The sequence below is a fragment of the Schistocerca serialis genome, chromosome 3, assembly GCF_023864345.2.
Source record: "Schistocerca serialis cubense isolate TAMUIC-IGC-003099 chromosome 3, iqSchSeri2.2, whole genome shotgun sequence".
Taxonomy (NCBI): domain Eukaryota; kingdom Metazoa; phylum Arthropoda; class Insecta; order Orthoptera; family Acrididae; genus Schistocerca; species Schistocerca serialis.
In genome coordinates, this window is record NC_064640.1 from 678,154,899 (window position 1) to 678,170,095 (window position 15,197).

The following is a 15,197-nucleotide window of genomic DNA, read 5'->3' on the forward strand; positions in this document are numbered from 1 at the left end:
CTTGACTCTGGTGTTTAAACAGTTTAGACGATTTTAAACAATTGCTGTACTTTTCATTATGTCGATAACGAGATGGAACCATGTAACTACAATGTCACAGATCACACTAAACACATCTGAAAAACTTTCTCCCACCTGCTCTGTGCACTAGAGGCGTGGCCGCTGTATGGCGCCATATCCTGGGCCACTCCACACCAGCCACTGACCAACGGCAACCGCAGGAGCTGCTCTAAGCACTTCCTGTCGCGCTGGAAATATCTCGCCCTTCCTTCTTTCTTTGTGGCACACTGATATCCCGTTTCATTGAACACAAACTGTTTCAGGAGTTATTAAATCTGGTGTTTAAGCAATATGCAGAATATTGTCATGTACAGTCATGCTCAAAAGTATCCGAACGACCTGAATTGCATTTCTCCTGATTCGCATGCGACCCACATAACGCAGCTGTCTAGTAAGTCCTCTAATCGCTCCTTGGTACAGTCGTTTGACTATTGAAAATGATTACAACAAGTCACCACTAGAAAACTCTGCTCTGTATCGCAATAACTCAAGATCTAAAGTATTACCACGATACTACAAATATCAAGGAACACCTTATCACAGATAATACTGTGCTTAAGGCTTGTAAGCTCACATTCGTTGCAATAAATGACATACCTGAAATGTTACCACTCTCTTTATTACCTCAGATAGGTAATGCACGTAGTAAGTTCGTGGTGTTTATGATTTCCTCTTCAAAGTAACATACCGTACTTGTTATTTAACACAAAATGACACTAAAAAATTAAGATATTCACGAGCAGCTAGTTGAGAATATGTATGAACTTCAAATGACATGACGAACCGCCTCGTTCTCCGTATGGATTCAAACCCATGTCATGTAGACTAAGATTTCGTGACTGACGGAAACTAACAGTCATTCCTGACTAGGCATACAGAGAGTGATATACCTCGATTTTAGACAGTATCAGTTAGCAAATATCAACTTTAAATTACATAACGTAAACATTTTTAACGGACGCGAATTCCTACCCGGCATCTATTGTCCCTGTTAACGATCACGAGAGATGTTAAATATTGCTTCTTCACAAGTAACTTACTTGAAATGCCGTGAGGTAAAGCTTTGTGTTGGACAGGGATTCGAACCCAGAACCTAATCGGATTGTTATCGAAGCACAATCAACTGTGACATATCGGATTTTCTCGGCAGTAGCTAGATGTTTTAACTGAAATGACGAGAAGAAACATTACTTTTCTCCTTCCCAGGACTCCAACTCGGCACCTATCTGTTATATTCTAGAGAAAACGAATGTTAAAATATGTGTTTGTTACACCAGCAGCGACATGTGAACATTTTTGAACTAGAAATAATATGACGAAGAGTTCAGTGCTGACTGGGAATAGCACTCCACAGGTTTCGTTGTTGACTACACACAAACAGACGTCAGCTACCGATTTTTTCTCCACCAGCAGCTCGGAATAACATCCTTGAACTTACAGTGATCTCTCAAATAGTTCTGTGTCTCACTGGGAGTCAAAAACTTCAGATATCGTTAGTGTTCACAACGAATGAAAATGCATTAAAAATCAAAATTATTATCCACCAGCAGATATGTGTTCTCATGCTAGAGCTTGATAATACATAATGAAAACTTTAGTGCCAGGTCGGGATTCGAACCCTTTCACGCGCAATATGTGGAGATGTTGATGAATCTGCGGTTTTGAACAAACAACAAATTTTAGTCGAGCTGTATTGTAACGAAGGGATCAAATTCTGCGTTAAGGGCGGTCTGATTTGCATTCCCAGTTAAGAACCAATTTTATCGACATGCAGAAGCTCAAATAATAGATGGAATAAGTGTTCTGTGACCCTACATGGGGTTTGTATCGTCACTAGAAATAAATAACTAGTATAAGAAAGGTTACTGGTGATAGAGTTCCCACATTGCGCCACTCCTGACTTTGTTGTGGTTCAACCTAACGTCTACTTGGTAGAGAAGGAGTATCATGTTTAATGTGAATTTCAGACCACAATGCCATTATACCTTCTTCACTTGGCATAGCCAGAAGAGAATAGAATCTGTCTTTCCCTATTAAAAATGATCAGCAGAAGTTAGAATCGAACCTAGACCATCATCATACGAAACTATCATCAATCCATCAGACCACCAAATCCTCTTGTCTGACACTCATTTTTCTATCAGAAGACCGTTGCGGCATACTCGATGAGAATTCTAACACAGAGGTTCCCTGTAGTGGTTTGCAGCATGTTCGGTACATTCATTTGCTTGGTTGACCGAATCGCCATGAACTAGCTGCCTCGGCTACCCAGTGCACACATTCGATTCTATTTTGTAATCACCGAAATAAAATCACGTAACTGCCACCTACACAGAACTGCCAACAGTGTAGGATGCAGAAATTTAAATAGGAAGTGTTCCTTTCCATTTGACCTACTCTATTGCGCTATCTGTTTGTTGAAAACGTCGTGCAGTGCAAAAGAATAGCTGTAACTGTTTGTCTCTCAGAAGTCTAGATCCGGCCATATGCATTATCTTACATTACTGTGGAATGTGGAAGTTCTGGAGGAACTGTTGTTGATTTCTGAAGGTGCTATAATATATGCCAGCTAGTAGTGTAACGGTAAGCGCCGCACACTGTAGATAAGACGTCGTGAGTTCTATTACATTCACTGGTACATTTATTAAAAACGCAATTCTGCTGTCTGCTGCAGTTATCAATTTAATGGAACTTTGAACATAATTCCCTTCACTTCTCAACCCAAAATGGTCCCATGTGGAAAAAGGGCTAACGTTCTGCGACATTTTGTTCTTTTCAGGTTTAATAGACGGCCAGGCAGGAGATGCAACTCGAAGCTTTTGTATTATGTATGGGGCGACCGCATTGTGCCAAAATAGTCAGGAAAGTATTTTCTACATTATCTGTCGTCTGGTAGTGGCATTTTATTCTTCTTCAAACCTTGTTTGACAGCTTTAACTAAGAACAAGTTTTCTACATGCATGTAATCAATAAACTGCAAGTGCATTGTCAGACTGTTATAGATAACATCAGAGAATTTGCATATATTCTCTCTCATGTTTAGTATTGTTTTAACAACACTAAAGGAAACCTTACGAATATTGTGTACTGTATTACAAGAAATGAAATAAAACTACCCACGATAACCTTACGACGAAAGTCTGTTTTAATAAAACTGAGTATCTGTTCTCAAGCGTGTCTCTATCGGCGCGATTTAGTAAAATACTACTCACTTAGAATTCGATTGGGTCTGTGTTTAATTGGTATGCTGTGTCATACTCAACATTTATGCAAATGTGACGTTTCATAAATAAAGTTATGTATTCCTAGAAACCAAAATTTGCAAGTTTTTTACCACTGCACTATGAGCTGAAAGTATTTTCTTGCGTTTTCCTTATCGATGTTTGATCTGACTGCTTGTAGTTCTTTCACAGAAGGGATAAAAACGTTACAGTCTGCGAGACTGGAACTGCGAACCATAACAGAGGTATGGTTACGCCTTTCTCTTATGAGGCCAATAGTCTCTAGAACTCGTAAACCGCTATTTAAAGGACGAGATTGGTTGCGATTTCCACGTGCAACGACTTTCCTGGGCTGAAAACCGTAAATTTACAATATTTTGTTACACCTCAAGCGATAATAACTCAGACTATTCAATGGAAATGACAGGAAAAAATCAAGTGAACTTTGAGGCTTAATTCCATGCACACCAGGAAGTAACTATTCGATCACAGAGTTGCCAAACATACCTTGCCTTGTTGCCAAATCTCAGTTACAGTACCAGCAGGAAGACGACGAACCGATGTGATCCTACAGCGGGTTGGAAAGTATCCATAGCTGGCGTATCAAAGTCGCGGCTGCTACGGCCTGGAATACGTAATGCATCTGATTCGCATTTCTGTAACTAGGTTTAGGGACTGGGGTGTAGTTACTAATAACACTCAGAACTGACTGCAAACTAAGAATCATAAATCAGTAACTCTCATAGTTGTTTTTATATTTCTTTCGCAACTGTATTCAAAACTAAGAAACTCATTCACGGACGTTTTCATGCCTTGCCGATAGTTGAGCACAACAAACAAATAACAGTAAAAAAAGAATGTGTGTGTGTGTGTGTGTGTGTGTGTGTGTGTGTGTGTGTGTGTGAGAGAGAGAGAGAGAGAGAGAGAGAGATAAAAATAAAAAAGAATGAGAGAGAGGGCAATAAATTATTGTAAAGAAATTGAATACCGGTATGTAAAGAAATCTTTCATTAAAATGACACGTTCCACATCATTACGAAATCTTGTATTTATGATCTATGGAAAAAGTACTAATCTAATCTAATCTAATCATATCATATTGCTGACTAGCCATGAAGAATCATGAACTAACGATATTTTCGCCAATATTAGTAAGCAAATCTAAACTTGAAAATAAAAGACGACAGTTTTTGTAATAAACCGTGACTCCTATCAAGACCCTTTCACCCCTGTTAACTAACCACGAAAGATGTCTGATATACCTCCATTCAGAAGTAACAATGTGTGTATGCATTTAAAGATGAAGTGCATGATGTGAAGTTCTGTGATGGAGATACGAACCCAACACTTAATAGGATTGTTAACAAAGTAAAATCAAATGTTACGTATCGGTATTTCTTACCAGTTGCTGTGTGTTTGAATCTAAAGTAAAGATACAAATTTTTGTGCCTCAGCGACAATCGAAACGCACTCCTATCGTTCTTCTTCATCGTCCACGAATATACCTGAAGTATCAATTGCTTACTCACCAACAGGAAGATGTGTGCGTGTTTGACCACAAATTGCGGTCTTGGAAAAAAGAATGAAATGATTGGACTATACTGTTCCGAGAGATTCAGATCCTCGAAAGAGGAGATACAAATTCGAATCACAGTCCAACACCAAATTTTTTAACGTCACTAGTTCAATCATGTACATGTGAAATAAGAGCCCTGTTCCTTTAAATGGCTATAGGTCATTTTTTTTTCTAATGCAAGTAAGTTTACTGGCGACAGTATTTCTGTTTACCAAGACACCTATGTCATTTCCGAAAGTAAACCGGATCTGTCCAGTTGGGAATGAACGAACCTGATGTTTAATGCGGGTTCTGGTTTATAACATCTTTCCCTTGAGGTTACCAGAGGTAAAGTAAATCTGTTTGTGCTTCTTAAAAGTAAATGCCTGAACCCACGCATTGCACTTGTGATAGTTCGTTCCACCAGACCATTGTGGCTACATTTCTCAGCCCGAGGAGTGTGCTGTAACGGATGATGTGCTTAGCTTACCAAATTAGTCATGGTGGAAAAAATGCGAGTCTATTAAATGGTTAAGTAGAAGCAAGCTTCTGACGCGGAGATTATGCTGTTCTCACGTCAGCAGGATGTAAAGACTCTTCTAGGCATCATAGCCTCGATATGAAGGCATTTTGAAATTTTCACTACTTCAGGGAATTTCTTAGTTCGAGAAAGCCCACTGTGAAGTGTGAAGTTATCGGATAATCGATTATTACCGTCATTATTACTATCATTTTCTTCAGACCGCTGCCGGAACACATGTGCTTGAAGATCACTTAAGGCCTTTTGGTCATTATAGAAGTAGTTGCCCAAGAACGGGTTCTTTCCCTGTCTACGGAATCCTTTTCATGTTAATATCAAACATCAGCAATTACTTGTAGAGTACATTGAAACTAAAGTAATTGATGAAGACGTTACTTGATAACAAAAACACGCTGCCTTTCTTCATTTACTTGCGCCTAGAAATGGCTGTCGAATACTGCCAAACCAAAAGCCAAGGGATCTTACTGTCTTCCGATAGACGTCGCTGTCAGTTCTTCCATATGATTTGGTCGACATGACCTGTTACAAGTTGTGTGCGGTAGAGAATGTTTTAGAAAATCAATTGTTTTCCTTTGCAATAAACAGAAAGATTTTCATTCTTAGCTATCCAAGTTCAAAATTTTCGCAATATTAGTTCAAATTTAATATTCGCTTCTATAATGTAGGAAAGTATTTCACAGTTGCAAAACTCGCATTCGGCTCATTGTCCTTACACTTAGTCTCTGACCATAAATTCTAGCTCAGAGTGACACCAGTTTAATTAACCTAATGTAGCGAAGACTGTTTGCCAGTGCTCTTTCTCACCGGAAAATATGCAATTCACACATTGGGCTCCATAAGTATACTGTAACAGGAATTTCTGTGTGTATGCAATGCATACAGATTGTAGAATTTAGTGTTGCTCTCTCTTCCACTTCTGTACACAATATGCCTGTCCTAAACGGGCCCTTTATCATTACAGGCCCTGGGCGGTGCAACATCATACTGACGACAGTAATGTGCTGGTACTGAGAACCTCACTGTTCGTTTTACCTGATTTTGTAATTATTTAAATAAAACACCGCGACCTTCCAGTGGGAGACTTTTCGTCCCCCTTTTCCTTCCGTGAAATTTGTCTTTAAGCTTTTTGCCTTCCAACCAGCGAAATGCGGCAGAGTACGGCCGGTAAACGATTCACAAACCACGATTTAGTGCCGGTAAGACGATTTCTTTAAACACTGGCGTAGCTAAAGGAATTTAGTTTCTTCTTAAATCGTGTTATACAGCATCGTTCACAGATATCTCAAATAGGAAAAGCGCTTTATCCAGATACGAAGGTTGTAAAACAAACTTCCCACAGTTTGTGTCAGGTTGATGTTTTTGTCTGATAGTACTGTGTAAGTATTTTGTCTAAGAGGTATGACAAGTAGTGCTCCTGTAGCTGTGGGAATCATTGGTTGAAAACGAGTTTAACACCAGTGGGTACAGCACTGCTAAATATTCAAAAAGATTATCAACCTAAGTCTGAGTTCATCCACAAACCGAGGCGTATTTATAATATTATAGTTAGACTGTGTATCCTTGTCTTCCTTTAGTGGGCATTGGAAGTCGTTGACACACACGTATGCAATACAATGAATACTTCGAACACTATAGTTAACTTTACTCTCATAAACTAATTTTGTTTTTTTAATTCTTCTGTTTCTTAAGCGTGCAATATGTGTTGTAGATACAATCTTAGAGAAAAGAACTGATCGTCGAGTCGTTCACGTAAGGTGAACTATACAGTCATGCTCCCCTCTGAATTCTATGTTCGGCAATATGCTCGATCTGGCAACATTGTAGACTGCTACACTTCCCGGAGGAACTCTTGACTGCAGTCAGAGTACATCACTCTTGTCTATGCTCGTAGTCTTGAGGTAAAAAGCGAGACTAGCTAATACAACGTCTAGTAACTAAAAGCACATGTCGAGAAAGTTTTTATCGCCCCTTTCCTCTCGGTGCTGAAGCTATGAGTTATAATTCAAGCGAATCTACAATATATTTCTCTTTCTGTCACATTGGTAATAACAGTTTGGTTCAACAATATTGTAGCGAGAAATTTCTTGGCCGTCCATCTGCCTCTGAACACTGCATGCATCTGAGTTCTTTGGGACCCATTTGCTGCCCACCGGCGAGGGCTGAGGCACTGCGCTGCCTAGCCTTTTGCCGACAAAGTCTGCTCCACTCCTCACTCTTGACGATGCAAAAGCTTTAATGTTGTTGATTGGTGAGCCATAAAATATGTCTACGATTTGTGTTTCACACTCGACAGCAGTGGAGGCACAAAACCGTTTTTATTTGATGAGTATTTTATTACACTAGTATGCAATACATCAATGTGACACGGATTCAATTTCATTGTTTCTGATCCAGTGTGCTATAGTTTAAGTGTCACATCCTGTTCTTTTTCCTTTCATAGAAGATTCTTCAAATAATTTATTTTTGTCATCGATTCATATGTGTTAATCAAGGCACCGAGAGTAAATGTTATGTAATGTGTTTGGTTTCTTTCTTTGATTCGCTATGGTAAATGGATGTGACACATTGTGTCAATACCTTTCAGAACCTGCTCTATAGCTACTAAGGCAATCTGCTTGTTTTGAGGTCCATACATTAAATAACGGAGAAGTGCATGCTGTTCAAAAGTGATTTTTAAAGTATTCAATTGGATTTAAGACGACAAATTTCCCCATATTTGAAGCTACCCAGAGAAAAAGTAAGTTGTTAGAGCCGCTGTTAGCAAATGTCTGCAGAAAGTTCTTAATTGCCACTGTGTAAATTTAGCATAGAGGCCCTGTAGTATCCAAGAGGTTCCTTTCCTTCATGCTTATCACCCTGGCATGTGAGTCTCAAATGAAGAACAATATCGAATTTCGTATTGTTGACGGTCGATTCGAATTTCTTCAGAGATGCTCGTATTGTGAAGCAGCTTGGCAATCAGAAAGCCGAGATCTATGACCATTAACACAACTTGCTGTGCCGAGCTACCAAGTGGATTTGACGTGTAAAGGTTTTCTCCTGATTTCGTTACAGAATTTTTTCTGGAAATTTGCAGCCCCATAAAATAAATCAGGAAAAAAGCTCGCACACGCTGCCCATACCACGGTTGGCACTGACGACTCCTTGCACTGTTGCGCCACGAGACATGGGCGGTATAGTCTGTCTGTAAACTCAAGAGCGAGCAGCGCTTTTGGTGGGGGAAGTGGCCTTTCCCAGAAGAACGCTGTCACCGGCCTACAGGGGCACCCAAAATCTGTTGCCTGTTATCGGCCTAGCGGTGTAGATCGGCGTGCAGTGATATACGTCGTTTCTGTTCGTGGGATCTTAGTTGCCAGTGTCAGTGAGTTAACTTTGTATACTTACTGATGTACTTCGATATCCGGAAGCGATGGATAACCGTCTAGCATTGCAAGAAAATATGCAGAATACGAGAGGCGGCCCAAAAAGAATTGTTGGCTAATATTACCAGTCCCAATTAAAGGGCTGCAATCTATGCAAACGTCAGCCTCACCCAATAGGATACATAAGTAAGGAACAGAAAAATAAGTCGCATGGTTTGCTGGAATCGCCACGAAGGAAAACTAATAATTTTGGGAGGAAACCCATCGTTGTAGACAGTTTCAAAATCAGGTAAAAACTTTGATGCTTATGGAACACTAAATCTGTATCTCGGTCACTATTCACCTGATTCCAAGACATATTGCTTAAGACATGTGCGCAATAGCTATTCTAAACACTGCTGAAATTTCCTTCGAAACATGCACAGCGATTCTGGACTTCTAAGCGAAAAGATTGACATTCGAGGTGCGTTCACATATTCATTTTTATTTTTTGGTAAGAAGTTTATTTGTTGTTCTACAGCAGTGTTATCCTCTTAAAAATATTTCCCAATACATGCTATACACTTATGCCAGTGCTTTTTCCAATTTCCGAAACACTTTAGGAGCTGTTTCTTCGGGACAGTTTATACGTCTCTTAACTGAGCATTTTCAATCTCATCCATGCTTATAAAACCGCTGTTCTTTAAGGCCTGCTTTGAAATGTTTATACCACTTGTCTGCCCTTGGTTTCCTCATAACAGGCTCACCAAAGGCAATATTTACCCTTTCTAAAAATTTCATACACTTTATTCCATTCTTATAACAAAATTTAATACAGATTCTCTAATTTATTTTTATACAAAATAAATAATCGTTGATGCTACCAAAACACATGTAACCTTTCTGACTACTGACAACAGAGTAAATATCCAATATGCATAACATTGTGTCACTGAGGCATGTTTAAAAAGACAGTGACAAAAAAGTAGTGCAAATCGGACTAATACTACACACAAAATTATAAATTTCTGCTTACTTTTTGAACACTCTTTGTGTTGCAAGAATTGTTAAGTTTCAATGCAGTACTTCAAAGAAAACTTCTACCTTTTAGTAGAAACACAAAATAAGAACAAGCCTTAAATTCTACAGACTGATTGCATTATATGGGGTTCGTTTTACGAATAGCAATAGAGGAACATACATTCACATGAACAAGCATTCGATTCTATGTTTGTAGTATAATTCTGACTTCCGTTCTTATGTTAATAATATTTACACTATAATGTTGTGTTTCGGAAGAAGGTATCGTTTTTTGTATTCCTTATGGTCTTAATACATTTGTCTAAAAATTAACGCTGCCGGGCCGTATATGTACACGGCGTCGCCACAGATTTAAAGCGCGCGCCGCGGGTGGGCCGGTACTACGTTGTGAAACAGCCTGTAGAAGCGCCCTGTGACGTAGCTGGGTTGGCAGAGTGGGGACTCGCTCGCTCGCTCTCCTGTTTACCGACAGACTATACCACGGGGCTACGGACACACTGCTGCCAGCATGCCACTCTCATCATGGTGTTGGTCGCTCAGCCTCATAATGCATCGTGAAAGATAATAAAAATTGTCACTTATGTGAAGAATAGCACTTCTTTAGCCAATAAGTTAAATTTTTCTGTCTCATTGGCTTAGATTACATGAGGATTACATAGCACGAGTCATTCAAATGGAAAGAGAATATCAAGTAAATTTAGTGAGTCAATTCAGTACCATACGCAGAAGTGATTGCACTGTCACAGTGTTGCCAAATGTTTGTGACGATGTTGCCAATTCTCATCTGTGCTGGGAATAGCTCTGTAGCGTTATGGGAAGAGAATCCCATGCTCGTGTCATAGAAAGATACGGAGAGGAGGCCCGGGGTTTGGTTAATATGCAACGTTTTCTCCTACCACTTGTGTGAAACATTCAGGTGTGTAATCTTCCATCACGATTACAGTTTCCCACAAAATATATACGAATAAAACACTTACCTTGTTACTTTGTGCCAAAAGATTATTTCAGTACAATAAAAATATTTGGAAATCAACTTTTCGCACCTGTCACGAAAAGTAAAAAATGGTTCAAATGGCTCTGAGGACTATGGGACTTAACTTCTGAGGTCATCAGTCCCCTAGTACTTAGAACTATTTAAACCTAACTAACCTAAGGACATCACACACATCCATGTCCGAGGCAAGATTCGAACCTGCGACCGTAGCGGTCGCGCGGCTCCAGACTGTAGCACCTACAACCGCCACTACGGCCGGCACGAAAAGTAAGATAACAAACACTTTGCACCTCGAAATCGCTTGCACCTATGTGCAGTCTTGTGATCATACAAGTAGAATTTCAAGAATTGCACGAGAATGTAGAAAAATCTTGGTGTGAATGGAAACTGTAAGAAACACAGTTAACTAATTATTCTGTACCACATAATAATCAATTCATTTGAAAATTCAGAAGAGAGGAAACTAAAAATTATGACCATTAAGACAGAAACTAAAGTGCAGATATGGGCACTGTGCATATCTGCGCTTTTTCATCTTTAGATCTATACAAATAATGTAAACTAATCAGCGTATTCATTGCTTTCGTAATGTTTCCCTCTTGTTTAGCCTTCTAGTGATGAGCTGGATCCACACCCACGAGTCTGATTGTTTCTTTGTATCCTTCCATCTACCATCTTTGTGTGTTATTGTTCGGTGTTCAAAAAGCAAAATATTTTGCCTGCTCCCACGAGGTATTAAAACGAGGTCGCAAGAAGGCTAACGAATTATAATCAAAATACAGTGAGACGCCAATTTGTCTGTCGTCATGGTGTTAAGTCGACTGAAATGGTTGGGTGTTATTGCCTGCATCACCGGCATCGCGTTGTCGTCTTCTCTTATTGAGAGCCGGCCGGTGTGGCCGTGCGGTTCTAAGCGCGTCAGTTTGGAACCGCATGACCGCTACGGTCGCAGGTTCGAATCCTGCCTCGGGCATGGATGTGTGTGATGTCCTTAGGTTAGTTAGGTTTAAGTAGTTCTAAGTTCTAGGGGACTGATGACCTCAGTAGTTAAGTCCCATAGACTCAGAGCCATTTGAACCATTTTTCTTATTGAGATTTTCATATTACCCTGAACACAAGACGCCGAGATAAATGTGTATATTCTCCGTGACGAAACATTCCACATTCCATTCATCCTGATCCATTCGTTGCGTGCATCGGCATCAACGAGTGATAGGAGGTGACGAATAACAATAAAAATGGTAGTAATAACAAATCAGTAATCAAGGATGTTTACTGCATTACAGACGATTAACAAAATAACCAAGAAAGGCTGAGCGATTAATTGGCCCACTGCCTAGGTGTTCTTACCACTTTGTTACTGAATTCTGTTCTGATTGTTTGCAGATAGAAAAGAAAGAACCCTGTAGGCATCCATATCGCTAGTAAAACGAGATATTACTTATCAACTATCCTTACTTTACATCACGAGACGAACATGGCGTCACCGAGCTGATATTTGAAATACATTTCTGTTTTCTCTCTCAGTCTCTCTCTTTTCATTTTTATTTTTATTTTTATTTTTTGAGGAAAGCATCGAGAGGCGCGAATAACAAGCAAGTAGGCATGTAAGCTGTTTACAGTTATTTTCATTGGGATACATAATGCAAAAATACACCTTTTAAGTGTATTATTGCGTAATTCCAGTTATTGACAGTCTATTCGCGAGCTTGCTCACATTCAATATTTCTTGCGCCATGCGCAACACACAAACGAAATCTCGCACTGACGTGTTGTCCCATATATTGCACGGAAAACATATCTGATTCATGTTGCTAAATACAGCTCTATCAGATATCAATTTGGATGCATACCAAGTGTATAAAAGTATATCTTGAAATACACAGAAAGTCACATAGAGGTATTCGACTGAAACATAGCCATGACCAAGATTGTAACTGGGGTTGACAGCATCGTCGTCTACCACCTTGACAACTAGAACGGTGACAGTGCTCGGACGGTTACTTACGTTTACTGGTATCAAAGCTACAGCATGAAAGCACAAAAATGTTAATAACCCGAAGATCATTAACTTTGGAACCATAGAATGTAAAGCAGTCATCATTCGGAAGAGTGGTTTGAACACCGCAGTGCTTTAATAGGCACGGCCTTGTTGGAGGTGGTATGCCGTTGCTTTCCTCCAACCTTTGAGCTGACTTACCTAGCCAGTTAATAGGGGAACCTACAGTTTAACGTGGCTTTCGGACCACAGTGCAACTAGGCATTTTTCACATCATCAAACACTGTCCAAGGGGAAATAAGTGTAAAATGGCACATAAAGTCGTGGGCCTGACGAGTGACTGAACCTATGACCATCATATCGGTAATCTTGCTCTTTATCACTTTGCAACCATCCTGCTACAACTGTGGTTTCTGCTTGGCATTAAAATTAAGGATCTCTCGTTTCTGCCTGCGTTGGCACTTCCGTATCCCTTAGGAGACCTTACTTTTGGGATTACCCTCTTATACGTGTGTGTAAACGCCTTCCGATGCCCACTCAAGGAAGAGAAGGATACACAGTCTAGCTTCAATATTATAAATGCGCCTCAGTTTGTGGATGAACTCAGACTTAGGTTGATAATCATCTTGAATATTTAGCAGTGCTGTACCCACTGGTGTTAAACTCGTTTTCCACCAATGATTCCCACAGCTACAGGAACACTACTTGTCATACCTCTTAGACAAAATACTTACGCAGTGCTATCAGACGAAAAGATCAACCTGACACAAACTGTGGGAGGTTTGTTTTACAACCTTCGTACCTCGATAAAGAGCATTTCCTATTTGAGATATCTGGAATGTTGCTGTATAAGACGATTTAAGAAGAAACTAAATTCCTTCAGCTACGCCAGTGTTTAAAGAAATCGTCTTACCGGCACTAAATCGTGGTTTGTGAATCGTTTACCGGCCGTACTCTGCCGCATTTCGCTGGTTGGAAGGCAAAAAGCTTAAAGACAAATTTCACAGAAGGAAAAGGGGGACGCAATGTCTCCCACTGGAAGGTCATGTTGTTCTATTTAAATGATTACAAAATCAGGTAAAACGAACAGTGAGGTTGTCAGTACAAGCACATTACTGTTGTCAGTATGATGTTGCACCGCCCAGGACCTGTAATGATAAAGGGGCCGTTTAGGTCAGGCATATCGTATACAGAAGTGGAAGAGAGAGCACCACTAAATTCTACAATCCGTATGCATTGCATACACACAGAAATTCCTGTTACAGTGTACTTATGGAGCCCTATGAGTGAATTGCATATTTTCCGGTGATAAAGAGCACTGACAAACAGTCTTCGCTACATTAGGTTAATTAAACTGGTGTCACTCTGAGCTAGAATTTATGGTCAGAGACTAAGTGAAAGGACAATGAGTCGAATGCGAGTTTTGCAACTGTGAAATACTTTCCTAAATTATAGAAGCGAATATTAAATTTGAACTAATATTGCGAAAATTTTGAACTTGGATAGCTAAGAATGAAAATCTTTCTGTTTATTGCAAAGGAAAACAATTGATTTTCTAAAACATTCTCTATCGCACACAACTTGAAACAGGTCATGTCGACCAAATAATATGGGAGAACTGACAGCGACGTATATCGGAAGACAGTAAGATCCCTTGGCTTTTGGTTTGGCAGTATTCGACAGCCATTTCTAGGTGCAACTAAATGAAGAAAGGCAGCGTGTTTTTGTTATCAAGTAACGTCTTCATCAACTACTTTAGTTTTAATGTACTCTACAAGTAATGGCTGATGTTTGATATTAACATGAAAAGGATTCCGTAGACAGGGAAAGAACCTGTTCTTGGTCAACTACTTCTATAATGACCAAAAGGCCTTAAGTGATCTTCAAGCACATGTGTTCCGGCTGCGGTATGAAGAAAATGATAGTAATAATGACGGTAATAATTGAATTGTCCGGTAACTTCACACTTCACAGTGGGTTTTCTCGAACTAAGAAATTTCCTGAAGTAGTGAAAATTTTAAAATGGCTTCACATCGAGGCTATGATGCTTAGAAGAGTCTTTACATCCTGCTGACGTGAGAATAGCATAATCTCCGCGTCAGAAGCTTGCTTCTACTTAACCATTTAATAGACTCGCATTTTTTCCACCATGACTAATTTGGTAAGCTAATCACATCATCCTTTACATCATACTCCTGGGGCTGGGAAATGTGGCCACAATGGTCTGGTGGAAGGAACTATCACAAGTGCAATGCGTGGGTTCAGGCATTTCCTTTAAGAGGCACAAACAGATTTACTTTACCTCTGTTAACCTCAAGAGAAAGACCTTATAAACCAGAACCCGCATTAAACACAGGTTCCTTCATTCCCAACTGGACGGAGCCGGTTTACTTTCGGAAATGACATAGGTGGAGGTCATGGTAAACAGAAATACTGTCGCTAGTA